This window comes from Lissotriton vulgaris, chromosome 1_1, assembly GCF_964263255.1.
Source record: "Lissotriton vulgaris chromosome 1_1, aLisVul1.2, whole genome shotgun sequence".
Lineage (NCBI taxonomy): Eukaryota > Metazoa > Chordata > Amphibia > Caudata > Salamandridae > Lissotriton > Lissotriton vulgaris.
Window position 1 is genome coordinate 19,402,960 of NC_141685.1, and position 17,118 is coordinate 19,420,077.

The 17,118-nt window shown below is 48.0% G+C and overlaps 1 protein-coding gene across 2 annotated transcripts in view; it reads right to left on the reverse strand.

Moving 5' to 3' along the window:
* Positions 1–10,589, reverse strand: part of LOC147736996 (uncharacterized) — a 100,955-nt gene extending 90,366 nt beyond the window's left edge. Inside the window, exons 1-2 of one of the 2 annotated variants that reach the window (XM_086956458.1) lie at positions 10,452–10,589; positions 2,374–2,496 (exon numbers count right to left, since the gene is read on the reverse strand). The gene's annotated coding sequence lies outside the window, so the exon portion shown is untranslated. Of the gene's footprint in view, positions 1–2,373; positions 2,497–10,439 lie in introns of both variants that reach the window. The other variant, XM_086956403.1, reaches the window with a different exon arrangement.
* Positions 10,590–17,118: the final 6,529 nt, after the last annotated feature.

A 17,118-nucleotide genomic window follows, 5' to 3' on the forward strand; every position in this document is an offset into this window, starting at 1 on the left:
TGGCTGCCAACAATTTCTGTTTTGGAGTGTTGACAGACATTGGCAGCCAATCAGCATGCAGCTCGCGCACGCGAAGGTCCGCGCGCGTACGCGTACGGTGCGCGCACGGTACGTGGACCCGTGCGTGTACGGTGCGCGCTTATACAATCAATCAATCAGTGTCACTTGTAAAGCGCGCTACATACCCGTAGGGTCTCAAGGCGCTGGGGGGGGGGGGGGGGGGGGGCCGCTACTGCTCGAACAGCCAGGTCTTCAGCTTCTTCCTGAAGGAGAGGTGGTTTTGGGTCAGGCGCAGGTCGGGAGGGAGGGAGTTCCAGGTCTTGGCGGCCAGGTAGGAGAAGGACCTTCCTCCTGTAGTCGCTCTTCGAATGCGGGGGACGGCGGCGAGGGCGTGGTTGGCTGATCGGAGGTGGCGTTTGGGAGCGTAGAAGTTGACTCGGCTGTTGAGGTAGCTCGGGCATTGATCGTGTAGGGCCTTGTGTGCGTGGGTGAGGAGGCGGAAGGTGATTCTTTTGTTGACGGGGAGCCAGTGAAGGTCTCTCAGATGTCCGGAGATGTGGCTGGTTCGTGGGATGTCGAGGATGAGTCTGGCTGAGGCGTTCTGGATCCGCTGGAGTCTCTTCTGGAGCTTGGCGGTGGTACCGGCGTAGAGGGCGTTGCCGTAGTCCAGTCGGCTGGTGACGAGGGCCTGGGTGACGGTCTTCCTGGTCTCGGTGGGGATCCACCAGAAGATCTTCCGTAGCATGCGTAGGATGTTGAAGCACGCCGAGGAGACGTTGTTGACTTGCCTGGTCATGGAGAGGGAGGAGTCCAGGATGAAGCCCAGGTTTCGTGCATGGACTGTCGGTTTGGGTGCGGTGCCCAGGGCGGGAGGCCACCAGGAGTCGTCCCAGGCGGAGGGTGAGGAGCCCAGGATGAGGACCTCCGTCTTGTCCGAGTTCAGTTTCAGGCGGCTGGTTGTCATCCACTCGGCTACCTCTTTCATCCCTTCGTGCAGGTTGGCTCTGGCGGCGGCGGGGTCGTTGGTCAGGGAGAGGATCAGCTGGGTGTCGTCGGCGTAGGATATTATGCTGAGGTTGTGTTTGCGTACGATGGCCGCGAGGGGGCTCATGTAGACGTTGAAGAGGGTGGGGCTCAGAGATGATCCTTGGGGGACGCCGCAGATGACTTCGGAGGCCTCTGACTTGTACGGTGGTAGGCGGACTCTCTGTGTTCTTCCGTCGAGGAAGGAGATGATCCATTCCAGCGCCTTGTCCTGGATGCCGATGTTGCTGAGGCGCCGTACTAGGGTGCGGTGGCAGACCGTGTCGAATGCCGCGGAGAGGTCTAGGAGGATGAGGGCCGCTGTTTCTCCCTTGTCCATCAGGGCTCGGATGTCATCGGTGGCGGCGATGAGGGCGGTCTCGGTGCTGTGGTTGGCTCGGAAGCCGGACTGTGAGGGGTCGAGGGATCCGTTCGTCTCGAGGAAGGCGGCCATCTGCTTGTTGACGGTCTTCTCGATGACTTTGGCTGGAAACGGGAGGAGCGAGATGGGGCGGTAGTTATATATAATAGAGATATATAAATGTTTTCAAATTCGATTTTCTCAACAACTACTGGAGGGATTAACACCATTTAAACAAAAGGGTGATCTGCGAATCAGACTCTACCATTTTGCAAAATATGGTGTAATTCCGTTCAGCGGTTCGGGCTGTAGCCGTGTCTAATCGTCCTATGGAAATTAACAGGGTAAAACACGTTTTGGGACCCCCCTTTTTTCTCGGCCCCCGCTTGACGAATCTTCCCAAGACTTTCAGGGAAGGAGCAGAGTGGAGCGGGCCATCTTCTTTGAGAAATTCGCGAAGATTCAACCATCGGCGCCAAAGTTATTCCCAATAGAATGTTGCGAATTTCCTATGGAAACTAGGTCCTAACTATATACATATATATATATATATATATATATATATATATATATATATATATATATATATATATATATATATATATATATATATATATATACATGCATGAGGCTGGGTTGCATCATGTATATTATATATATAAATATATATATATATATATATACACACACCCCACAATAAGACAAGACTGGGACCATGTAGATGCAAGAAATTCTCTATTTATTGCGCCCAAAACACTGGGCATGGATAAGTATATGTGTGTACATATTTTTGCATTAGAGCACTTTACATCAGAACCAGAGTATGCACCAAAATGACAGATTTTTTAACTCTGTGTTTAGGGTTTAAGCGATTTGCCCAGACTCACAGAATGTTGAGCCAAGCCAGGATTCAAACCTAGCTGTCCTGTTTCAAAGTCTAGAGAGCTAGCATACATATATTTACAAATATAGAACAAATTAAAAAGTACCTGCCAAGTTGTGCTTTAAAGGTATTCCTGATGGACCGACTCCTGATGTAGTTGCTGTTATACAATGACTCCAGATGTTCTTATCTGTGATGTAATGACTGATCACCAAGAAGGCAGGAATATCTGGAGAAAAACAGGGTGAAGAAATTTCACTTTTTGTAAGACAATTCTCAAAAACAAATCTTTTTTTGGAAGGAAACTTCACAGTGCAGGTTATGTTGTGAAGGGTAACTAAATCTGCAGACTGCTTACAGTATAAATAGCAGCTCGGAAAATAGCAGCAATTATTCAGTATTTGACCATTACCAAAGAAATAGCCGGAGCGAGCTGCTGCCTCCCAAGTTGGTGAGATAGAGTCTGTAATTCTTGTGACGGGTCTGGTCAGTGGTGATATAGATTCTGTAATTCTTGTGAAGGGCCCGGTCAGTGGTGACATAGAGTCTGTAATTCTTGTGATGGGTCAGGTCAATGGTGACATAGATTCTGTAATTCTTGTGACGGGTCGGGTCAGTGGTGACAGATTCTGTAATTCTTGTGACGGGTCAGGTCAGTGGTGACATAGATTCTGTAATTCTTGTGACGGGCCAGGTCAGTGGTGACATAGATTCTGTAATTCTTGTGACGGGCCATGTCAGTGGTGACATAGAGTCTGTAATTCTTGTGGCGGGCCAGGTCAGTGGTGACATAGATTCTGTAATTCTTGTGACGGGTCGGGTCAGTGGTGACATTGATTCTGTAATTCTTGTGATGGGCCGGGTCAGTGGTGACATAGATTCTGTCATTCTTGTGACGGGTCAGGTCAGTGGTGACAGATTCTGTAATTCTTGTGACGGGTCAGGTCAGTGGTGAGATAGATTCTGTTATTCTTGTGACGGGCCAGGTCAGTGGTGACATTGATTCTGTAATTCTTGTGACGGGTCAGGTCAGTGGTGACATAGATTCTGTAATTCTTGTGACGGGTCAGGTCAGTGGTGACATAGATTCTGTAATTCTTGTGAAGGGTCAGGTCAGTAGTGACAGAGTCTGTAATTCTTGTGACGGGTATGGTCAGTGGTGAGATAGATTCTGTAATTCTTGTGACGGGCCAGGTCAGTATTGACATAGATTCTGTAATTCTTGTGACGGGCCAGGTCAGTGGTGACAGAGTCTGTAATTCTTGTGACGGGTCAGGTCAGTGGTGACAGATTCTGTAATTCTTGTGACGGGTCAGGTCAGTGATGACATAGATTCTGTAATTCTTGTGACGGGCCAGGTCAGTGATGACATAGATTCTGTAATCCTTGTGACGGGTCAGGTCAGTGGTGATATAGATTCTGTAATTCTTGTGAAGGGCCCGGTCAGTGGTGACATAGATTCTGTAATCCTTGTGACGGGTCAGGTCAGTGGTGACATAGATTTTGTAACTCTTGTGACGGGCCAGGTCAGTGGTGACATAGATTCTGTAATCCTTGTGACGGGCCAGGTCAGTGATGACATAGATTCTGTAACTCTTGTGACGGGCCAGGTCAGTGGTGACATAGATTCTGTAATTCTTGTGACGGGCCAGGTCAGTGGTGACAGAGTCTGTAATTCTTGTGACGGGTCAGGTCAGTGGTGACAGATTCTGTAATTCTTGTGACGGGTCAGGTCAGTGGTGACAGAGTCTGTAATTCTTGTGACGGGTCAGGTCAGTGGTGACAGATTCTGTAATTCTTGTGACGGGTCAGGTCAGTGGTGACAGATTCTGTAATTCTTGTGACGGGTCAGGTCAGTGGTGACATAGATTCTGTAATCCTTGTGACGGGTCAGGTCAGTGGTGACATAGATTCTGTAACTCTTGTGATGGGCCAGGTCAGTGCTGACATAGATTCTGTAATCCTTGTGACGGGCCAGGTCAGTGATGACATAGATTCTGTAATCCTTGTGACGGGTCAGGTCAGTGGTGACATTGATTCTGTAATCCTTGTGACGGGTCAGGTCAGTGGTGACATAGATTCTGTTATTCTTGTGACGGGCAAGGTCAGTGGTGACAGAGTCTGTAATTCTTGTGACGGGTCAGGTCAGTGGTGACAGATTCTGTAATTCTTGTGACGGGTCAGGTCAGTGGTGACATAGATTCTGTAATTCTTGTGACGGGTCAGGTCAGTGGTGACATAGATTCTGTAACTCTTGTGACAGGCCGGGTCAGTGGTGACATAGATTCTGTAATCCTTGTGACGGGTCAGGTCAGTGGTGACATAGATTCTGTAATTCTTGTGACGGGTCAGGTCAGTGGTGACATAGATTCTGTAATCCTTGTGACGGGTCAGGTCAGTGGTGACATAGATTCTGTAATTCTTGTGACGGGCCAGGTCAGTGATGACATAGATTCTGTAATCCTTGTGACGGGTCAGGTCAGTGGTGACATAGAGTCTGTAATTCTTGTGACGGGTCTGGTCAGTGGTGATATAGATTCTGTAATTCTTGTGAAGGGCCCGGTCAGTGGTGACATAGAGTCTGTAATTCTTGTGATGGGTCAGGTCAATGGTGACATAGATTCTGTAATTCTTGTGACGGGTCGGGTCAGTGGTGACAGATTCTGTAATTCTTGTGACGGGTCAGGTCAGTGGTGACATAGATTCTGTAATTCTTGTGACGGGCCAGGTCAGTGGTGACATAGATTCTGTAATTCTTGTGACGGGCCATGTCAGTGGTGACATAGAGTCTGTAATTCTTGTGGCGGGCCAGGTCAGTGGTGACATAGATTCTGTAATCCTTGTGACGGGTCAGGTCAGTGGTGACATTGATTCTGTAATCCTTGTGACGGGTCAGGTCAGTGGTGACATAGATTCTGTAATTCTTGTGACGGGCCAGGTCAGTGATGACATAGATTCTGTAATCCTTGTGACGGGTCAGGTCAGTGGTGACATAGATTCTGTAATTCTTGTGACGGGCCAGGTCAGTGGTGACATAGATTCTGTAATCCTTGTGACGGGTCGGGTCAGTGGTGACATAGATTCTGTAATTCTTGTGAAGGGTCAGGTCAGTGGTGACATAGATTATGTAATTCTTGTGACGGGTCAGGTCAGTGGTGACAGATTCTGTAATTCTTGTTTTTTGTTTTTTTAAAAATATTTTTATTAAACATTTCCAAAATAATTTTTCCGCATATTCCTGTATATGTTACAGCACACAACAGTTTCACAAGTGGTTGTATACATTACAACATTATTCTGCTACATTGTGACGTAAGAGATCCACCAAACATGTGTGTAATATGTACTACCCATTGCAATACAACAAAGCAAAGTAAAAAGCGTCTATAGGATATTATGACGACCTTCCATCCGCTATCCTAGATTTAACCTACTATTTTTCCACCTTGTAATAGGTTGCCATATTCTGTTACCTAGTAACTTAGCTCTCCTACCTTTCCTCTCATAGATTGCTTTTTCTAGATTGTACATAGAAAGAAGGCTTGCAATCCAAACTTGGAACGGGGGGAGCCTTGTCCAACCAATTTCTTGCTATACATATGCGATAAACCGCAAGTGAGACAAAAATAAACTCTACTGGTAGAACATCTGCCGTGTCCCCCACCCCCAGCATGATTAATTCATCTGTGAGTTTAATCTTGATCCTAAGTGATTTATCAAAAAACTCTTCGATAGCTATTTTCAAGGTAAACAATTGAGGACACTGCGAAAACATGTGCACAATATCTGCTTCAGTTGAATCACATCGGGGGCATGTTATTCCAGTTGTGCCGCCCCACTGGGCGATTCTGGCCGGGGTGTGATATAGTGAAAACACTGTCTTAAAATGTTGTGATTGCAGGGTAGCAGAGCATAACACCGTTCTGCCCAGATCCAAAGATAACTGAAAGGTTTCTAGCCCTGACCCCAGTTTTTCTGACCATTTTTGTGAATAGGCCCGGTCAGTGGTGACATAGAGTCTGTAATTCTTGTGATGGGTCAGGTCAATGGTGACATAAATTCTGTCATTCTTGTGACGGGTCGGGTCAGTGGTGACAGATTCTGTAATTCTTGTGACGGGTCAGGTCAGTGGTGACATAGATTCTGTAATTCTTGTGGCGGGCCAGGTCAGTGGTGACATAGATTCTGTAATTCTTGTGACGGGTCGGGTCAGTGGTAACATAGATTCTGTCATTCTTGTGATGGGTCAGGTCAGTGGTGACATTGATTCTGTAATTCTTGTGATGGGCCGGGTCAGTGGTGACATAGATTCTGTCATTCTTGTGACGGGTCAGGTCAGTGGTGACAGATTCTGTAATTCTTGTGACGGGTCAGGTCAGTGGTGACATAGATTCTGTAATTCTTGTGACTGGCCAGGTCAGTGGTGACATAGATTCTGTAATTCTTGTGACGGGCCAGGTCAGTGGTGACATAGATTCTGTAATTCTTGTGACGGGTCAGGTCAGTGGTGACATAGATTCTGTAATTCTTGTGACGGGTCAGGTCAGTGGTGACATAGATTCTGTAATCCTTGTGACGGGTCAGGTCAGTGGTGACATAGATTCTGTAACTCTTGTGACGGGCCAGGTCAGTGGTGACATAGATTCTGTAATCCTTGTGACGGGCCAGGTCAGTGATGACATAGATTCTGTAATCCTTGTGACGGGTCAGGTCAGTGGTGACATTGATTCTGTAATCCTTGTGACGGGTCAGGTCAGTGGTGACATAGATTCTGTTATTCTTGTGACGGGCAAGGTCAGTGGTGACAGAGTCTGTAATTCTTGTGACGGGTCAGGTCAGTGGTGACAGATTCTGTAATTCTTGTGACGGGTCAGGTCAGTGGTGACATAGATTCTGTAATTCTTGTGACGGGTCAGGTCAGTGGTGACATAGATTCTGTAACTCTTGTGACAGGCCGGGTCAGTGGTGACATAGATTCTGTAATCCTTGTGACGGGTCAGGTCAGTGGTGACATAGATTCTGTAATTCTTGTGACGGGTCAGGTCAGTGGTGACATAGATTCTGTAATCCTTGTGACGGGTCAGGTCAGTGGTGACATAGATTCTGTAATTCTTGTGACGGGCCAGGTCAGTGATGACATAGATTCTGTAATCCTTGTGACGGGTCAGGTCAGTGGTGACATAGAGTCTGTAATTCTTGTGACGGGTCTGGTCAGTGGTGATATAGATTCTGTAATTCTTGTGAAGGGCCCGGTCAGTGGTGACATAGAGTCTGTAATTCTTGTGATGGGTCAGGTCAATGGTGACATAGATTCTGTAATTCTTGTGACGGGTCGGGTCAGTGGTGACAGATTCTGTAATTCTTGTGACGGGTCAGGTCAGTGGTGACATAGATTCTGTAATTCTTGTGACGGGCCAGGTCAGTGGTGACATAGATTCTGTAATTCTTGTGACGGGCCATGTCAGTGGTGACATAGAGTCTGTAATTCTTGTGGCGGGCCAGGTCAGTGGTGACATAGATTCTGTAATCCTTGTGACGGGTCAGGTCAGTGGTGACATTGATTCTGTAATCCTTGTGACGGGTCAGGTCAGTGGTGACATAGATTCTGTAATTCTTGTGACGGGCCAGGTCAGTGATGACATAGATTCTGTAATCCTTGTGACGGGTCAGGTCAGTGGTGACATAGATTCTGTAATTCTTGTGACGGGCCGGGTCAGTGGTGACATAGATTCTGTAATCCTTGTGACGGGTCGGGTCAGTGGTGACATAGATTCTGTAATTCTTGTGAAGGGTCAGGTCAGTGGTGACATAGATTATGTAATTCTTGTGACGGGTCAGGTCAGTGGTGACAGATTCTGTAATTCTTGTTTTTTGTTTTTTTAAAAATATTTTTATTAAACATTTCCAAAATAATTTTTCCGCATATTCCTGTATATGTTACAGCACACAACAGTTTCACAAGTGGTTGTATACATTACAACATTATTCTGCTACATTGTGACGTAAGAGATCCACCAAACATGTGTGTAATATGTACTACCCATTGCAATACAACAAAGCAAAGTAAAAAGCGTCTATAGGATATTATGACGACCTTCCATCCGCTATCCTAGATTTAACCTACTATTTTTCCACCTTGTAATAGGTTGCCATATTCTGTTACCTAGTAACTTAGCTCTCCTACCTTTCCTCTCATAGATTGCTTTTTCTAGATTGTACATAGAAAGAAGGCTTGCAATCCAAACTTGGAACGGGGGGAGCCTTGTCCAACCAATTTCTTGCTATACATATGCGATAAACCGCAAGTGAGACAAAAATAAACTCTACTGGTAGAACATCTGCCGTGTCCCCCACCCCCAGCATGATTAATTCATCTGTGAGTTTAATCTTGATCCTAAGTGATTTATCAAAAAACTCTTCGATAGCTATTTTCAAGGTAAACAATTGAGGACACTGCGAAAACATGTGCACAATATCTGCTTCAGTTGAATCACATCGGGGGCATGTTATTCCAGTTGTGCCGCCCCACTGGGCGATTCTGGCCGGGGTGTGATATAGTGAAAACACTGTCTTAAAATGTTGTGATTGCAGGGTAGCAGAGCATAACACCGTTCTGCCCAGATCCAAAGATAACTGAAAGGTTTCTAGCCCTGACCCCAGTTTTTCTGACCATTTTTGTGAATAGGCCCGGTCAGTGGTGACATAGAGTCTGTAATTCTTGTGATGGGTCAGGTCAATGGTGACATAAATTCTGTCATTCTTGTGACGGGTCGGGTCAGTGGTGACAGATTCTGTAATTCTTGTGACGGGTCAGGTCAGTGGTGACATAGATTCTGTAATTCTTGTGGCGGGCCAGGTCAGTGGTGACATAGATTCTGTAATTCTTGTGACGGGTCGGGTCAGTGGTAACATAGATTCTGTCATTCTTGTGATGGGTCAGGTCAGTGGTGACATTGATTCTGTAATTCTTGTGATGGGCCGGGTCAGTGGTGACATAGATTCTGTCATTCTTGTGACGGGTCAGGTCAGTGGTGACAGATTCTGTAATTCTTGTGACGGGTCAGGTCAGTGGTGACATAGATTCTGTAATTCTTGTGACTGGCCAGGTCAGTGGTGACATAGATTCTGTAATTCTTGTGACGGGCCAGGTCAGTGGTGACATAGATTCTGTAATTCTTGTGACGGGTCAGGTCAGTGGTGACATAGATTCTGTAATTCTTGTGACGGGTCAGGTCAGTGGTGACATAGATTCTGTAATTCTTGTGACGGGTCAGGTCAGTCGTGACCTAGATTATGTAACTGTTGTGACGGTCAGGTCAGTAGTGACATAGATTCTGTAACTCTTGTGACGGGTCAGGTCAGTGGTGACATAGAGTCTGTAATTCTTGTGACGGGCCAGGTCAGTGGTGACATAGATTCTGTAATTCTTGTAACGGGCCAGGTCAGTGGTGACATAGATTATGTCATTGTTGTGACGGGCCAGGTCAGTGGTGACAGATTCTGTAATTCTTGTGACGGGTCAGGTCAGTGGTGACATAGATTCTGTAATTCCTGTGACAGGTCAGGTCAGTGGTGACAGAGTCTGTAATTCTTGTGACGGGCCAGGTCAGTGGTGACATAGATTCTGTAATTCTTCTGACGGGTCAGGTCAGTGGTGACATAGAGTCTGTAATTCTTGTGGCGGGCCGGGTCAGTGGTGTCATAGATTCTGTAATTCTTGTGAAGGGTCAGGTCAATGGTGAAATAGATTCTGTAATTCCTCTGACAGGTCAGGTCAGTGGTGACATAGATTCTGTAATTCCTCTGACAGGTCAGGTCAGTGGTGACATAGTGTCTGTAATTCTTGTGACGGGTCAGGTCAGTGGTGGGTCAGGTCAGTGGTGACATAGAGTCTGTAATTCTTGTGACGGGTCGGGTCAGTGGCAGGGAGTGATCTCTCCCGGCTGGTAGCTCAGTCAGGGGCTGGGTAAAGAGTGAAGTTTATTTGTTAGAACACTCGTCCCTCCGTGCAGGATTCCTGCTCTTTGAGCAGGGGCTGACAGACCCTGTTTTTCTGCGTTGCTTCTTCGGAGGCAGAATCTGTGCTTTGGAGCACTGGCCAGACACAGCTAGAGGGGGGGCAGGGACATTAGGAGGCAAAGTAACATGAACGTCAATTCCCAGCGTAATTACCGGGCCCGAGGCGGGTCTCGAGGTGCGGTTCATTCCGCTCGGCTTTTAGTTTCCAGCCCGCGCCCTTCTCTGGATCCCGGGAGCAGAGAGAGGGCTGCAGAGGAGCTTCCGGAAACAAGCCGGCTCTGCTGTACTGCGCATGTGCAGAACGCGAGACTCATACTGCGCGTGTGCAGATCATGAGACACTTCCAAACCATTGCACTGCGCGTGCCCAGCACGTTGATACGGCTTGCGTATACCGTACTGCGCGTGCGCAGAATCTCGTGCAACACCGAGCACACCGGAAGCAGGAGCAGTAAATCCGGGCGTGCCTAGAAGTGAGGCAGAGCCGTCCAAGGCGCTGCACAGACACAGAGCACGAGGAGCAAGCCTCCCTGTGTGCCCTGGAGGCGCCTCACCGCTCACTGGAGGCTTCAGAGCGCTTTACTCCAGCTCCAGGTCATACCACACCAGGCCAGATGTGTGTTTAAGGCACAGGGGGTTTACTTGATTTGCCAGCAGCAGCAGGCTGGTCAGACTCTTTGCATCCTGCCCTGGTGTGTTTGCTTCAAAACATTGAAGAGCAGCGCTGGCCCAGGATGCTGTTGAGGAGCCTTGGCCTCTCAGTCTCCCCCACTGACCACGACCAGTCAGACGTGAGGTGATAGCAGAGTTTCACTAACCTCACAGGAGGAGGGACCTCCACCTCCATTCTAGCAGAGTTTCACTAACCTCACAGGAGGAGGGACCTCCACCTCCATTCTAGCAGAGTTTCACTCACCTCACAGGAGGAGGGACCGCCACCTCCATTCTAGCAGAGTTTCACTCACCTCACAGGAGGAGGGACCGCCACCTCCATTCTAGCAGAGTTTCACTAACCTCACAGGAGGAGGGACCTCCACCTCCATTCTGGCAGAGTTTCACTAACCTCACAGGAGGAGGGACCTCCACCTCCATTCTAGCAGAGTTTCACTAACCTCACAGGAGGAGGGACCTCCACCTCCATTCTGGCAGAGTTTCACTAACCTCACAGGAGGAGGGACCTCCACCTCCATTCTAGCAGAGTTACACTAACCTCACAGGAGGAGGGACCTCCACCTCCATTCTGGCAGAGTTTCACTAACCTCACAGGAGGAGGGACCTCCACCTCCATTCTGGCAGAGTTTCACTAACCTCACAGGAGGAAGGACCTCCACCTCCATTCTAGCAGAGTTTCACTCACCTCACAGGAGGAGGGACCGCCACCTCCATTCTAGCAGAGTTACACTAACCTCACAGGAGGAGGGACCTCCACCTCCATTCTAGCAGAGTTACACTGACCTCACAGGAGGAGGGACCTCCACCTCCATTCTAGCAGAGTTTCACTGACCTCACAGGAGGAGGGACCTCCACCTCCATTCTGGCAGAGTTTCACTAACCTCACAGGAGGAAGGACCTCCACCTCCATTCTAGCAGAGTTTCACTCACCTCACAGGAGGAGGGACCGCCACCTCCATTCTAGCAGAGTTACACTAACCTCACAGGAGGAGGGACCTCCACCTCCATTCTAGCAGAGTTACACTAACCTCACAGGAGGAGGGACCTCCACCTCCATTCTAGCAGAGTTTCACTAACCTCACAGGAGGAGGGACCTCCACCTCCATTCTGGCAGAGTTTCACTAACCTCACAGGAGGAAGGACCTCCACCTCCATTCTAGCAGAGTTTCACTCACCTCACAGGAGGAGGGACCTCCACCTCCATTCTAGCAGAGTTTCACTAACCTCACAGGAGGAGGGACCTCCACCTCCATTCTGTCCAAGCGGCCCCACTGTTACATCATCTGAACCCCAGCCTGCTGGAGCAGCGCGCAAAAGCCATGGGCGGCGCGCTGCCGCAGACTCTCAGAGCTTCAGTCAGGCTTGATAGTGACCGCTGGCGTTTCTGTCACCTAACAAAATATCAGACTCTACGAACCTCAAATACCAGTAATACACTCCGCTTTTAAGTACGCTGATTTGCGTGACAATCATTTCACATGCGGTAATGTTACTTAAAATGCGTTAGTGTCACAGTGGATGTGTGACACTTTGCAGGGCTGAGTCCACCCGCCACTCCTAAACTCTCCTGCCCGGAGTTTAACTTCCTCTTTTCTGCAATAGATGATAGATTGGGACCTCCTGGATCTCTGGTGGTTCCAGCATGGCCAGAGGCGGGAGTATTCCTTATACTCTCCAGTTCATGACCTCCATGCGTGATTAGACGGTCTTTCAGCAGCCCCCTCAATGGCCGACCTAGGCACACACTCAGAGTACTTAGCCCATACATACTCTAGCTACAACCCACTAATGCTGCGTCTGCACTTGTGGAAGAGGGAAACCCCGGTTCCCACAGAGCGGCTCTGCCCAAAGCTGCTGCACAACATGGGTCTTCCGTGACTCCCTAAGGGAAGCGATTTGTTACTTCTCCCCATGTAACCAAGGCACCACGTAGGTAGCGATAGTCTGAGAATCATTGACGGTAGTGATCCGGGGTTAATGGATGGGGAGCAGGCTGGGAAACTGTACAAAGCGGGTATATAGTGCACTAAAATAAAGTACACTGTGCAGAGCGTCCAGTGAGCCCCAGATTGGTACACAGAGGCAAAAGCCGATAACACTAACACTCTATTTGTGGTATTGTGGGCAGGCAGCTAGGCTTATCAGAAGGTAGTGCTAAGAATTTGCTGTACTCACAAAGGCAATAAATGACACACACACTCAAGAATAAATCCAGGATCAATTTCCAAAATAACATCAATTTAAGTATAATTTATCAGACCAAGAACTTTGTTATACAGTAAGTACTTTTTAAGATATGAATTTTCAAAGTTTGTAAAATTGATCACTTTTACGCACAATTACGCACCATTACACACCATTACGCACCATTGAAGTGAACAGGAGAAAATAGAAAAATTCAAATAAAATCATATAGTTGGATTTCAAGGTTCACTTTCTTATATTAGATAAGAGATAAGTTGCAAGGCCCGGCCCAATGTTACACCAGCGTATTTTCAGTAGCTTTCCAGATTTGGCTGGAAGCAGAGAGCTGGTGCACTACGAAGAAGGGGGCCACCTGAAAACACACTCCACAAGGAGACTTACAGGTAAGTCCGGGGGGGGGGTCCCACTCAAGGAATCAAGTTGCAAGGGCCTCAGAACCACAGGAACACATCTGGTTCACTGGGCGGGCTAGGTGCAGAATAGATAGGTCATGATGGGGCTCGTGTCAAGATGTCCTTGTGGTCAGGCGCAGCCGATTTTTGGACAGTGGGTCTCATGCATCTTGATGTCCCTCAATAGGTGCTTGCTTCATGGGCAATTGGAGTTTGGATTGGACTCTTCGTCTCGATGATTGCTGCAGAGGATCCGGTACCCCAGGTATTGGTGTGGCACGGCTCCGGTAGGTACTGATTTCTCAAAGCTTGGTGGGAAAACAGATCTGACCCTCCAGAGCTGGTGTACCAGTTTTGGTTCAGATGTTGCATCGGAGTCGCCAGCGAGCAGCAAGTAGGTACAACTGGATTCTGCAGTTTAGTGCCTACAGCTGCAGGGGAACGGTACCTCCTTCCAGAATCCTCAGAGTGGTATTGATGCTCTATGGGGGCCCACCTCTCGATAATCCCAAGTCTGAGATACTCACAGACTGTTAGAATCATCAAACGGGAGAAGGAAATGGTAGGAACAGCTGGGAGAGAGATCTGAGGATGACACAGGAAACACAATAAGGAATTATACTTCAATAGTCCTATAAAGTATTAATGAGATACGTTTCCTTATTCCAATTCTATTACATCTCACACCCTACCTGAATTAATAAAGAAGTGAGGGAGCGATGCCAGGAGAGAGCAGGATGATTATATGTTCCTCAACCTGAAACTATTGGAAAGAAAACAGAGAGCATACAATGTAAACACTTCTACCTAATCAATACCTATTTTTAGTATGCTTAAAATAAAACCCATGAACCAACTACCCATAGGTACAGGCAGTTTTGGCCATGAGTGAACAGCACTGAGAACCGCACCCCCTTCGTTGAACTCTGTTCTGGAAATAAATAGAAAACAAAGAACAACCAATAGCAAAGGTAAAAAAGGTGGACCAACTTCCTTCATAGTCTTGCAAAATGCCCAGCATAGAAATAAGCCCAGGAACGTTGAGACTCCACTATATCCTGGGCTTGAAGAAAACGGAACACAAAGTACCAGTCTGACCCTTCCGTTTGGTAAACTAAAAGTCCCAAAAAAAGTCTAGGCAAGTTCTTGAACCAGATATCAAGAACCTGATCCTGATTGAAACTGGACTGGTTTCTGCAAGCAGGATCTAGAACTGGCCAAATAATGCCCCCAAAAGACTAAGCGATCCTCTACAAGGGACCGTATCATGCCGGTCCCCGCCAACAAAGGAAAGCATATCCGCCAGGTAATCCCTGCTTCCGGTAGCCTCCTCTGCAAGAGCCTAAAACAGCCGGACTCGTCCAACAGAGTAGGAGAAGCAGGGGAGAATGACAAGGCACGAAACACTCTGCTTCTCACTCAGGAAAAAATGCGGTACCACAATGTGTGCAAAATGCACTCTTATCACCTTTAGTTGCAGTTCGCAGGAGAAGTCTGAAATCACCGCAGGCTTCAGAATAGTTGGCAACGTCTTCCTTCGGCCGCCTCCATTTACCCTGCCTTCGACGTCATCCAGCGGTCACGTGGGACGTGGCTCGCACTGTATGCCGGGGATTGTAGTCCTCCTACCCCTGCACTTCCTGGTTCGCGCTAGAGATGCAGCCAGCGCGTAACCGGTTCACATTCTGACACCGGGATTCTTTGGAGGCCTCACAGTTGCAGGGCGAGACAACAGGCCACAATTGTTGAGTCCTAAGGCGGCAGGCTGGGTTTGGCACCAGTTTTCTGCAGCGCTGCTTCCGCCCTTGGGTCAGCAGCCCTTCTTTGTCCTTTTCTTCTCTGTGTCCTTAAATCTGAGTTCAGAGTCCAGGCTTGCCACCTCAGTACTACATTTAGGGGTGTTAAAGGGAGAGATAGGTAGTAGTCAAAGGGCAACCTACCTTTAGGGTGGCTACGCCCTGCAAGTGACCACTTCCTGTGGTAAGGGGCACTACCCTAGCCCTGATAGCTTGATTTTTGCCATCCTAAAATAGAGGAATTGGAAAAGGCGTGTCCACATCCCTGCCTTACCTTAGGGGTAGTGCTGGCTGACTGTGGGCACACGTCCCAATCTAACTGATTTTCTCGCCTGTCCTCCCGCCAAATGTGGAGCAGTACAGGGAGGTTGGCATTCTACACTACCTGGGGATGTCTGGTTTGCATTTCAAAGGCAGACTCAGGGCCATGGAGGAGGTGTGAAGCACCTCCGTCCGGAGCAGGGTTTGTTCTTGGCCTCTGAGAGTATTGGCCTTCACCCCATGAGGTCAAAAACATGTCTGGTGGTTTCAGGCTGGCTAGGACTAGTCAGAGGCCACATCAGTGCTTCGCAGGTTTTCAGGGGACCCTCTAAAGGGTATCCTGTGTGCATGTATTAATTAATCCATCACTCGTATCGGTGAGGATTAATTAAGACGAGATGTTTGGTACCAAACATCTTAGGGTGCAGTGGAGCGATCATGGAGCTTGGAAACTTGTAATGGCAAGTACCCAGCCCATGTACTCTCTATGGCTTCCTCGGGCACTTAAAATATCCAAGAATGGACTTAGATATTGTAGGGTCATATCTGCTAATGCAGATATGTCCACATCTGTGATATAGTGCACCCTGCCTTAGGGATACAAGGCCTGCAGTTGTGGTGACTTACCTACATCTCATTCAGGGTATGTGGGCATGGCACACATGACTGTGTGCCATGTGGACTCTGGTTTTCTCTGCACCAAGAAACACAGCCTGCAGTGGCAGTTTGCATGGTCTTGGTGATGTATCTCTCGGGTGGCACAATCTGTGCTTCAGCCCTAAAGGACCCTCTTCTATTATTATTTTAATTGCAGCATCCTTTTCCAGTAATTCCACCTGGGAGGGGAGCTGCTGGGCTACATTTAGTTTACTTTGGCCCCATGTTTTCAGCGTCCGATATGCCTTAGCCACGCCCTATTCTAGGTGGGATATTTAAACATGGCAGCTGCACGGACGCAGCTGATTTCATCCTGCTGAGGTACTGACACATCTTTTCTGCTCTTAATGTCCTTGTGGTGCATTAGGACATTTTTAGGTTAGACTGTGGCGGTTTTCAAATTGTGTTTATGTGTTTCTGTTTGCACTTTTAATGTCTGTTATTATTGTAACTGCAGCATACTTTTCCAGTACTTCTACCTTGGAGGGGTATTGCAGGGGTTCTGCCCCAAAACCAAACTATGCGTAGGATTATGGGACCTCAATAACTAATATGAGGTCATCAGTGAAGTCAGGTGCACGCTGAAGTGCTAAGCCGCACAACACAGTCAAGTCACAGGTTCTGTAACACAGCTTGTGGGGTGCATTCTGCTCGCCTCGGCATGGAACAAAGTGAGCCAGATTTCTGTCAATGTATATAAGGCAATTGCACTCGCTCACCGCCTGTCTACCTTAGCTCCACAAAGAACTCCATGAAGGATCAAAGGCTCTGCTGATCGCCTCCAACGCCTCCAGGCAATTCTGCCCTTGACCTTTTTCATACCCAGCAATTACACCCAAACAACGTTGCC